Source organism: Lynx canadensis, chromosome A1, assembly GCF_007474595.2.
Source record: "Lynx canadensis isolate LIC74 chromosome A1, mLynCan4.pri.v2, whole genome shotgun sequence".
Taxonomy (NCBI): Eukaryota; Metazoa; Chordata; class Mammalia; order Carnivora; family Felidae; genus Lynx; species Lynx canadensis.
The window spans coordinates 222,745,928-222,757,926 of NC_044303.2; the positions used below are offsets into that span (position 1 = coordinate 222,745,928).

An 11,999-nucleotide genomic window follows, 5' to 3' on the forward strand; every position below is an offset into this window, starting at 1 on the left:
CTTGTTTAAATGCATAATCTTTGCGACCTACAAGTGTTCTGGAATTTGAGGAATGAAGTTCCAAAGAGTACAATTTTCAGGTCAACATACATTTTATAATTCTTTTTCTTATACAAAGTGACTTACTTATCTTTTGTTTTCTTTTGCCTATTATCAAGTTGTCAAGAATTTCAAGCCACTCTAAGCGATGATAATACACGTTTAGAGTCTCTTGAGTGCCTTCATTGTCATTCATTCATTCTTTCAAAAATATTATTAATTGCGGACTTAATTTGCACCACTTAGTAAAAAAGCTACATGACAAACTTTATACTTACATTTTGTTTTTTATATAATTTATATAGACAAGGACAGATAGGTTATAACAACTTTTGAAAAAAATGTCTTTAATTTTTAGAGGTATTCAGCCCCCCATCATAATTAATATATATCCAATTGTGCATTCTTTAAATTACCACATGGTGAAAAATGAGCCATTAAGACACGCTTTAATGTAACCCTCTTTCTTTTCTGAGCTGTCAGGGTCTGGCCATTATGATTACTTAATAAATGTCACTAGAGCATTTAAAAATAATTTTGTTCTTGGATTCATAGTAAATTGTTACAGTCTGCACCAGAAAATTGACTGTTTTCATAGTTGTATAAAATGATGGGCTCACTTATCTAACCAGATGTCAAGTTCATTTTCAAAACAATCTACAGCAGTGTAATAATCTTTTAATTTAACCATTTTATTTTTATACGATTCAACATTTCATCCAATTAGTTGGCATCTTTATTTTTGTTATTATTCAAAATTCATTTATCCATACGAGAAATATTTGTTGATGATATACTCTGGCTACACACTACACTAAACATTGGAGAAATAAAGTTGTGAGAACATTCACATTCCCTGATTTCTGGGAATTTAAATATATGTATATGTATGTATATATGTATACACACACACACACACACACACACATATATATATATATTCACACATACACACACATATATATATATATATATATATATATGTATGCATCAAATAACTATATATAACTGGCACTCCTCTAAGTTTGGAGACTTCAGAAAGGGAGATTATCTATACTTTATTTTCATGATAACTTGATCAATTGCACATTTTCCTCTATGCATAGGACATCTGCTTAGAATACGTAAGAGGTAAATTTTAAGCATCATGCAATACAATCATTGTTTATGAATCATATCATTGTATAATTAATGGGTTCCAATTTCAGTTAATTTTTTCAGCCATGAACTTTTTTCTTTCTTTCCATTTTTTGCTTATTACATATATATTTTGGTAACCCTTCCATTCGGAATATAGTATACATAATATCAACTCATTACATCCATTAATGAAAAAGAAATCAAATTTAGAAAGACAAATAAAACAACCGTCTGATAACTGCCTTCGTCCTTAGATCCAAACTTTAACAGATTGGACAAATAGCAAACAAAGCAGTGGATTTTGACAAGAATATCTGAACAGGAAATTACGAGACTACCCTACGAAGAGAGTTTGATATCTGATAGCCCCTCAGTTCTTCCCAGCATCCCAGCACTTTCCCTTTCCTTGTGTTTTGAGAAATTGCCCAAGAAATTTTATAGTGGTAATATTTTTGATAAAAATATATTTTTTGTTCAATGAAATTTTGAATTTTAAAAAGTTGATAGAAGGGTGCCTGGGTGGCTCCTTGGCTGAGCATTTGACTTCCACTCAAGTCATGATCTCATGGTTCATGAGTTGCAGCTCCGCATTGGATTTACTGGTGTCAAAGTCGAGCACGCTTTGGATCTTCTGTCCCCCCCCTCCCCATCTGTCCCTCCCTGGATCCCTCTCTCTCATAAATAAATAAAACATTTTTTTTAAAAAGGTAGGTAGAAGCACCTGTTCAGCCTAAGACAAAGTAATCAACTTTTAGTTATAGAATTGCAGGTACCAGTATGCTGGGTGTGTTGAAGAGATGAAAAATTTTTCCATAATAGTAAGAAAGGATTTCCTGGATCCCTGGTATGTGATAAAAAGCACTTTTACTGACTCTGCATGAAATGTCTATAATGGATGAATCTGGGGAATTGTAACAGTAATGGCACCCACTGACATACGCATCCTTAGATCCACACCCTGGACATTGACTGGGTGTGACTCACATGTCTTATGTGACATAATGTCACCATTTGGAAGTTTAAAATGTAATGTAATCTGGGACTTGAAGAGTACTTACACATTGGGACATACCGTTTTTTCTTGTTGCCTTTTGAATTGGTCACCATACGAAGATGCTTGGGTTGGTCCCCTGAAAACATGTGACCAGTAGCAAAATCACCAGTTTGATAAGAAAGACTGTCATGACCACCTAGTTCAAGTTGAGTCTTCTGAAATTGCAGTCTCATGAGTGACTGCAAGAAACCATTTGAAGAACCACCCAACTGTGCCCAGGCCAAATTGCTGACCCACAGAATTGTGAGGAAATAAAATGTTATAAGCCACTACATTTTACAGGAGTTTGTTATGTAGCAATGTATTGCAAAGATTTGCATTTAGATAGATTGAGTCACAAGTTCAATGTGACTAGCATGGGATAAATGTTATACTAAATAGCATCTGCACATCACTTTATATGTAACACGTCTTCACGGTAATTGTTTTATTTGGCCCATGACCTTCTAAATTCTTATTGTGTTTTGTTGGTGGTGTTCATTTGTTTCCTGCCACAACATAGTCCTAAATAACTAAATACAGTGTATCACAAAGATAGAAAAAGTACTAAGGGACCACTCAGCAGAATCAAAGATATGTGCTAGGCTTCAAAAAAATAAATGCATTTATCATTTTTGGCAGTAATTAGAAATCCTTTTGGCAAATCATTTGAATTATTTGTAGGATGGTGTTTGAGTTCATTGTAATAAAAAAACTAGATGTCTTAATATACAGACTAAAGGTATTTACATATGTCAACACTCAGATATTTGATAATAGCTCTTAGCTCTTGTGGTATGCTGAAAAACGTTCCCCCCAAGGTATTCCTAGACTAATCTCTGGCAGCTGTGAATATTATCTTATTTGTAAAAAAAAATTTTGCAGATACGATTAAGCTAAGGATCTGGAGATGGGGGGCTGCCCTTAAATGCATTGACATGTCTCCTCATAAAAGGCAGGCAGTTGCAGATCTGAAAAACACAGAGGAGGAGGCTATCTGCAGGCTGGCTATTTGAAGACGCCAGCCTTAAAGATTAGAATGATATGGCACAGGCAAAGAAATCAGGAAGCAACCAGCATTGAGAAGATGAAAGGAACAAGTTCTCTTCTAGAGTCTCTAGACTAGAGGGAGTGCCTAGACCTTAATTTTGGCCAAGGGAAATTAATTTTAGATGTCTGAACTCAATAACTATGAACAGAAATTTCAGTTGTTTAAATCTACCAAATTTGGATAATTTGTTATAGCAGCTATGGAAAACTAGCGGAGTTATGTTCTATTAAAATAATTAATCAAACTCTGAATTATCTTTCAAATTTACATATAAAATTTCCAAAATGGATTCAACCAATGATTCGTTAAGGTAAGTAAACAACAGCTTGTGAACATAAAATGTTAATAACCTGGATTATTCACTATTGTTTCAGTGTATATATAGAAAATGTATGTGAATGTCTTAGGTTCCCTTTCAATGCCTATCAGTAATAATAAGTTCTGAGTAGGAGACACATTTAGGTGGTGAGTCCAGTGTGAGATGAATTATAACCACAATATTATTACTATAGATTTTCAAAAGTATTTTCAGTGTATGGGAAGCAAAAATCAACTGGAAATCTTTCATCGAGAAATATTTTATTTACGTTTGGAAAATTTACTATGGCTGGTAAAAGGAAAATATTCTATAAGCAAAGAGTGGAATCAGGGAATATAATCAGGAGATTGTTATTTTAGACCAGGTAAGGATGATATTACATTTAATGGATATACCATGAAGAGTATTTGTCTCCAGTTGTTGAAAACTTGGGTGATTTCTGGCTTGGGGCTATTAATAAAGCTGCTATGAACACTACTTAAAAACCTATTGGGTTTTCTGTTTTCATTTATCTTGGGTTAATCAATAGAAATGGTAAATCATAGGGTAAGCACTTTTTTAATTTTATAAGAAACTGTCAAACAAATTTCCCAACGATTATACTACTTTAAACTCCTAATACTCCTTCCCTTCTTTATCTGAGATTTCATTAAAAAAGCATGATAGCCGGGGCACCTGGGTGGCTCGGTCGGTTAAACATCCGACTTCGGCTCAGGTCATGATCTCACAGTTTGTGAGTTCGAACTCTGTGTCGGGCTCTGTGCTGACAGCTCAGAGCCTGGAGCCTGTTTCACATTCTGTGTCTCCCTCTTTCTCTGCCCCTTCCCTGCTCATGCTCTGTCTCTCTCTGTCTCAAAAATAAATAAACATTAAAAAAAATTAAAAAAAAGCATAATAGCCATATTTTTGTCCCACAGTTCATAAAAGTTTTTTTTTTTTTTTATTTCCACTTTCAACAGTTTTTCTTTCTGTACATCAGTTTGGAAGATTAACTCTTTCTCTGACTTCAAGTTTATTGATATTAATATTTTTAGTTTTTTAGTGTTTGTTTAACCCACTGTGTTTGAAGTTTTCTTCAGGGCCTATATCTGCTCTCAAGAAATTTCAGTAAACTTATAAATTATTCAGGAAATTAAATTATTCACTGGGAATTTCACTTATTCCTAGTTTCCATTTCCCAATTGAATTATTCTATTTTTATTTTTTTATATTTAAAAAAATTAAAACCTGATCACATTTTAATGTGATAGCTTTTTTTATGCTAATTGCACCATATTTGTCATTTCTGGACCTTTCCCTATTGCCTGGTCTATCTCCTGGTTATAAATCAAATTTTCCTGCATTTTTAAAACTTTGGTTATTCTGATTATCTGCTGAAGTTAATGGATATTACATTTTTATGTCTAGATTTTGTAGTCTTCTTTAATAGAATATTGAGTTTTATCACATTATTCATTTAATATATTTGCAGACATCACATATTTTTGATGCTCATATTTAGACTGTTAGGACGGGCATATTGCCTTTACTTCAAGACTAGAATAGTATACTTCTAACCCATGTTATTTCAGGGGTCTCTACTGAATATCTATGGTTTCCTAAGTGTCTTTTAATTCTGACTACATAGAACTCAAATATTTCTTTTTTTTTTTTTTTTGAATTCAAATATTTCTTGGCCTTATACGAGTTCCACTGGTTGTACAGTTGAAAGTTACCCAACAATGTTCCCTGGCGTAGTTTTGTAAAGCCTTAACTGTGTACACACCGTTTTGTGTTGTGGTAAAGGCTGAATGGGACTCTTTTTCAGACTCCTGGAAATCTTTCTCTCTCAACTACCTTTTATTTGGTACTCTGACATAAATTTCCCTTTATTTCCATTCTCTGGCTTCTTAATGCCTTCTTACTGTGTTCTGCTCCCCAAAAGTGCCTCTAAGCAGAAAACCTGGATGATTCAGGAGTCTACTTCATTTTGTTTTCCTCCCGCAGGGAACATAGGCTTACTTCCTTTTTTCCCCCCTTCTGTCTGAAAATAGTCATTTCTCACATTTTATCTTGTTTATAGTGGTTTATGGAGGAGGAGGAGGGCTCATCTGGTGCCAGTTATTCTACTGTGTCTGAAACAGCAAGTCTCTGAAATAATATTTTTGAACAAGTAACAAAGAATGGATCCTGTGCATGGGGAAGGGGTTAGCCTTAAATAGGATCCAGAAAGACTAATCCAGAAGTTTTGAACACTTACAAAACCCAGCATGCGATATTTTCTTATAATCCTCCTCTCCTTTCTTTTTCTGTTTTGTTTTGTTTTGTTTTGTGTTGTTTTGGGGGATGGGATGGGTCATCTACTGTTCCATGCTACAAGCCTTCTGACGGCAACACTAACTTCCTACCTTTTTTGCCTTCCCTTTCAGATCCAGTATCCAATTGTGTAGGTATCTATGTTCTTAATCTACCTGCCACTTTCCTTGCTTTTCATTGCAACTGTATGAGCACAGGCTGTCATTACATCTTGGCTAGATAATATATAATAAACTATAACTTTTTCACTTGCTTTAATATTCTACTAACAAAAGTAATGACATTAACACAATATATTAGTCTGTCCAGGCTGCCATAACAAAATACCACAGACTGGGTGGCTTGAACAACAGAAAATCCTTTTTTTCACAGTTCTGGAGGCAACGAGTCCAGTCAGGTTAGTTCTTGGTGGAGGCAAGTTTCCTCATTTATTGTTCTAGTTCTAGTCTTACGTGGCCTTTCCTCAACACCTGTATGGACAGGACAGTGGGGGTGTGGGAAGAGCCAGTTTTTGGTATGCCATTTTCTTTTTTTTTTAATTTTTTTTTCAACATTTATTTATTTTTGGGACAGAGAGAGACAGAGCATGAACGGGGAAGGGGCAGAGAGAGAGGGAGACACAGAATCGGAAACAGGCTCCAGGCTCTGAGCCATCAGCCCAGAGCCTGACGCGGGGCTCGAACTCACGGACCGCGAGATCGTGACCTGGCTGAAGTCGGACGCTTAACCGACTGCGCCACCCAGGCGCCCCAGGTATGCCATTTTCTATAGAGACTAATCCATCAGATCAGGGCCCCACCTTTAATGTTTTTTAACGTTTATTATTTTTGAGAGAGAGAGAGAGAGAGAGAGAGCAGGGGAGAGGCAGAGAGAGGGGGAGACAGAATCCCAAGCAGGCTCCAGGCTCTGAGCTGTAAGCACAGAGCCTGATGTAGGGCTTGAACTCATGAGCAGTGAGATCATGATATGAGCAAAGTGGGAAACTTAACCCACTATGTCACCCAGGTGTCCCCAGTGCCCTACTTGAAGATCTAAGTAGCTAACTGGGGTTAGGTCATCAACATATGAATAGGGGGGTAGGCCCAATCGACTGATTGACTTAATAGACTACTACTTAATAGACTACTACTTAATAGTAGTAGTAGACTTAATAGACTACTACTTAATAGACTACTACTTAATAGATTACTACTAAAATTAAATTTATAACACCATTAAAATATCAATTTAAAACTAATATTAAATATTAAGACTTTCAACAATGGCTGTATATATGAAAAGCAAAACCCAAAGTCTCTTCCAATCTGTTCTATGATATTCCTTTACAGTTTAATTTACTGATTGGTAGCCTAACAATTCATTTCTTCCTACAGATTTGGGACATGATATGATACTTTTATTTTGCAAATCCAACTAGTAGACATGTACATACACAGATAGATATAAGGATACATAATATAAAATCTTTGATATATTAGTTATATACATTAGATACCAAATATGTAATTTCTGTGTCTCTATCATTACCAGAATAATAAACTGATTAGGCTCTAACTTTCAGATAACATTGGGAGAGGTAGAAATTAAATTATCTTTCCATGTTTACAAAGTAAAGCCTTATAAATTGACATTCATAATCAGAATTATTTCTGCATGTTTCTTGTTACCTGAACTCTGTGATAGATTATTACTAACTGAATGTGATGGACATCATCTGAGTTCTACATAATTTATCATTGCCTAAAAATTCAAGGGCATAAGAGAGGAAGGTGCTGAGAATACAAAAATCAGGCATGTGCTTATCAGCAATGGGTTTCATTTTACGACGACAGGAAACATTTTATAAAACCAGAAGTATATAGCATTTTGTCAATAAAAAATTATAAAATAGAGAAAGAAAAACATTAAGGGACTTAGAAGAGTATCTCAAGGAATATATTGAATTCTAACCATTAGTTTAAGAAACTATGAAACTAGAAAAAAGTACAGAGATTGATAATGAATGTATTGTAGCTACAAATTTTATTTTAATTCCCATGTAATGTATTAGAATAACGACAGCTGAGGGGCGCCTGGGTGGCTCAGTCGGTTGAGCGTCCGACTTCAGCTCAGGTCACAATCTCGCAGTCCGTGAGTTCGAGCCCCGCGTCGGGCTCTGGGCTGATGGCTCAGAGCCTGGAGCCTGCTTCCGATTCTGTGTCTCCCTCTCTCTCTGCCCCTCCCCCGTTCATGCTCTGTCTCTCTCTGTCTCAAAAATAAATAAATGTTAAAAAAAAAAAAAAAAGAATAACGACAGCTGAGGAGTTAAGGAAACAATCATGATTAATCACAACAATTTATTCAAGAAGTCATAAATTTCATAGATAACTTCGTATTTCATAATTTTACATTTCCACTGAGATTATTTGTGATAATTATAAAATCACATGCTATATATATAGATCTTGATATTTTTTATGAAGTGGTAATAATGTGATTTACACAGGTGGGAGTATGGGCCCCCAATAGATGTATTATCTGAACTATACATCATATACAGAAAGAGAGAATGTAATGGTTAATAAATGCAACTGAGGCTAATTAAATGTGTTCTTCGCACAAAAAAACCTAATTCTCAAACTATCATTTATTCTCTTTAAAATACTGATATATTATTTAGCTGAGAGCATTATATAAATTTTAACACTTTACAAACTAATAATAATATTACATTAACATGTTTTAAATTCTGATCATTATTTGCAAATGCTGATTGTCGTTTTCTCCTTACTCACCATCAAGTTATTAAAAGCAAGTCAGCAGGGCGGTGGCTGCCTGCGGCTGGGGGCGGAGTCTCAGGAGCCAGGGTCCCCGGGCTGTGCTGAACGCGGAACGTGCAGAACTGCTTACAGATGTCATAACCATCTTTTCATGGCAATGATCTCTGCATCTCCATTTTCCAGTGGGGAAACTGAGGCCCACTGAGGTCCAGGAAGAGCCAAGATTCACCCCCTGGTCTGTGTGACCACACCTGCCTGCCTGGTGATTTGGGGAACCAAGCCAGCTATCAAGCTCATGCCTCTGTGCCCTTGGGGTGCCACCACCAGGGACAGCAGGCCTGATGGGGTTGGTGTTATGGAACCTGGTCTGGATCTCCCAGTGGAAGAACCAAGTGGCACTCGGAGATCTCGGAAGGCAGGAGGTTTATTTTACCCCGTTGGGCTCAGAGGAGATCGGTCTCCAGAGGTCTGAGTCCTGAGCATAAGCAGAGGGGACAATTTATTATTTATTATTATTTATTATAATTAATTTATTTATTATTATTTTATTATTATTTATTATTTATTATTTATGTTATTGTTTATTATTATTATTTATTATTATGATTTTACTTCCGCATTAGTAGTAAATTGGCACCCTCACAAGAGAGGTGGGAAGAAAAACCCAGAAGGGGAGTCTTGGGTCAGGGACTGGGATGCCCCCATCAGTCCTATGGACCATCTTACAACAGATTTTTCCCTCTCAATGGAGCTCACCCTGAGCTGCCATCAGGGGAGGCCTGAAGGTCCTTCTGCACTGGGCTGGCCCTTACAGCGGAACCCCAAGGCCACCTTCGACGAGGCCACACTGACCGTAGAGGTGGTCTAAACCCACATCATGCACAACGTTGGCGTCACTCCAAGTTTCTTCAGTCTCTGCTCTGTCAGATGCCCAGACCCAGATCTGGCTGCCCCCAAAACCCATCTTAGAGTTTTCCGGAGACCTGGCAGTGTACTTCCCCTGAGGTTTTATTTCGGGAACCGGCTCGAATCCTTCGGAGCCCGCTGTGTGCGGCTGTGGGCCTACAGAAGCCAAGTCTTGCTCAGAACAGGCAGAGCAGGGGTGCGGCTCCTGAACGCAGCCTCCTCTGAGTGACTCTTTGGGCAGGGAAACCGGGAGTTTGTGAATGACCTCCCTCCTGTGAATGCGTCACTGTTCGGAGCTGTCCAGCCCAGAGGAGATCCACTATTTTAAGAACCAAAGTTTGGGCGTGGCCTTTCTGCACCGATGCCGCCTCACTGGCTGGGACGGGGTCCCCCCTGGAGAAGGTGGCCAAGAAGTTTGCTTTCAAGGACTGCATTCCACGCCCTCCGGCTGCACATCCAGACGCACCACGTGTCGACACCGCCGTGCCTGTGCAGCATTTCCCGCAGGCTTGCGTGCGTCCTCCAGCCAGGCAGTGCTTCCCAGCAGGTCAGGTCATCGCGGTCAGGTCCCTGGCCACACCGCAGCGGGTGGCACCCTGCTTTGGCCCGGAGCGTGTGCCTGCGTGCCACCTGGAGCTTGTAGCCCCGGGAGCAGAGGAGAGCCCGTCCACATCCAGGACAGAACCTGGCCCTGGGTTGGCCACCAGACTCCCCCACTCGTGAGGTTGCAGAGACAGGCACTGGTGGCATCCACTGGCAGCCAGTACCGGCAGAGGGTCCCGGTGGCAATGGCAGCAACGGGAATCCCCATGCTGGCCCATGGGGGAAGGTCCAGGAGGTGGGTGACAAGCCAGTGGAAAGGCCTCAGGAAGTGCCAGAGACCTATTTCTGTGACTTCCAGGATGTCACCCACACGGTGCTGAAAGAAAGCCACAGCAGCATCCACTGTCCGGACAAGGGCCTGGAGCTTCCTGGGCCGTGGCCCTGTCCTCGCTGTCACCGGTACACAGCTCTTTCTCCCGACAGCCGACTCCAGCCACCACCTGTACTGTGAGGTGGCTGCTCCATGGCTGGAGGTGAGTGTCCAGGACACTATCCGTGGACCCTTGGTGGAGCCATTCGTGCTGGCCAGGCTGCGGCCCAAGGACGGCCTCTGCTTCATCCACTGGAGCCCCATCCGCCTCGACTGCCTCATCCCATGGTGGCCCAGGGTGACCAGGCAGCCGACGCGCAACACTGGCACCGCGTATGCTCCCCGTGGAGCTGGGGCTGGGACGGGTCCTTCCCCAGCTTGCAGGAACTCCCAGCCGCTCTGCGGGGCTGCTTGTTGCGGGCCGGTGACGACTGTTTCTCCCTACACTGCTGCTGCCGGCCACGGCCAGGAGAAATCTCCAACCTCCTCATTGTTCCGGGGTCTCCGGCCCACACTAAGCCACTCAACCTCAGCCAGCTCAACTTCCAACGGGTCTGCCAGGATGACATCAGCCATCTGTCCCAGTTGGGCCAAGGCACGAGGAACAGTGCGTATGAGGGCATCTTACGAGTGGGGGGGGGGGCAGAAGCCCCAAGGAGGGCACGGCAGATGGTGGGGATGCCCCCATACCCAGTGGGGGCCATGGGCTGGAGCTTCAAGTGGAGTCAAGGTAGCCCCCACAACATCGCCTTGGCCTTCTACAAGACAGCCAGCCTCATGAGCCGGGTGTCCCACGTGCACCTGGCCTTTGTGCATGGCATCTGCAGAGGCAGCTATGAGAACATCCAGCGTATGTGGAGTATGGGTCCCCAGACATGTGGCTGGGGTGGAGTGGGGTCACCTGCCCGTAGCCTGGAAGGAAGCAGTGGCCAGCACCCTCAGATACTTGGGTGGGTGGAGCGGGCCCCCTGGATAGCCCCCGAGTGCCTGTCTGGCGGTGCCAACAGCCCAAGCACCGCAGCTGACAAACGGGGCTTTGGTGCCACCTACCTGGAGCTCTGCTTCGATGCGGAGGCCCCTCCAATGGACTGTGGCCCCTTTGAGAAAGAGTGTTTCTACCGGAAGCAGCACTGGCTTCCTCAGCCCTCACACCCAGAGCTGGCCACACTCACCACCTAGTGCCTGACCTAGGGACCGGCTCAGTGGCCCTCCTTCTGCACCGTCTTGCACAGGCTGTGGGCCCAGAGTGAACCCCAGCCCGTCACCGGAACCCCTGCTTATGCCAGCGCTGTGCACTGAAGTTTCTGCACAGTGAGTGAGCGTGGGTGCCCGTTTTGAATTCATTTACGAATGCACAGATGCCTGTGCTGTCCTTAATGTTTTACTTGGGGAGAGCTATGACCTCTTTGGACAAATTAGGCCCTTGCGATTTATTTATTTATGTATTCATTTATTTTTGCTTTTGTTTTCTCTCTTGATGACATACCCTTTACCCAATCGAATAAACAAGTAAACAAACAAATAAAGCAAGCTAGGAGTAAAAT

At 41.0% G+C, this 11,999-nt stretch overlaps 1 pseudogene; it reads left to right on the forward strand.

Moving 5' to 3' along the window:
- Positions 1-8,622: 8,622 nt before the first annotated feature.
- LOC115524561 lies at positions 8,623-11,754 on the forward strand (annotated as a pseudogene).
- Positions 11,755-11,999: the final 245 nt, after the last annotated feature.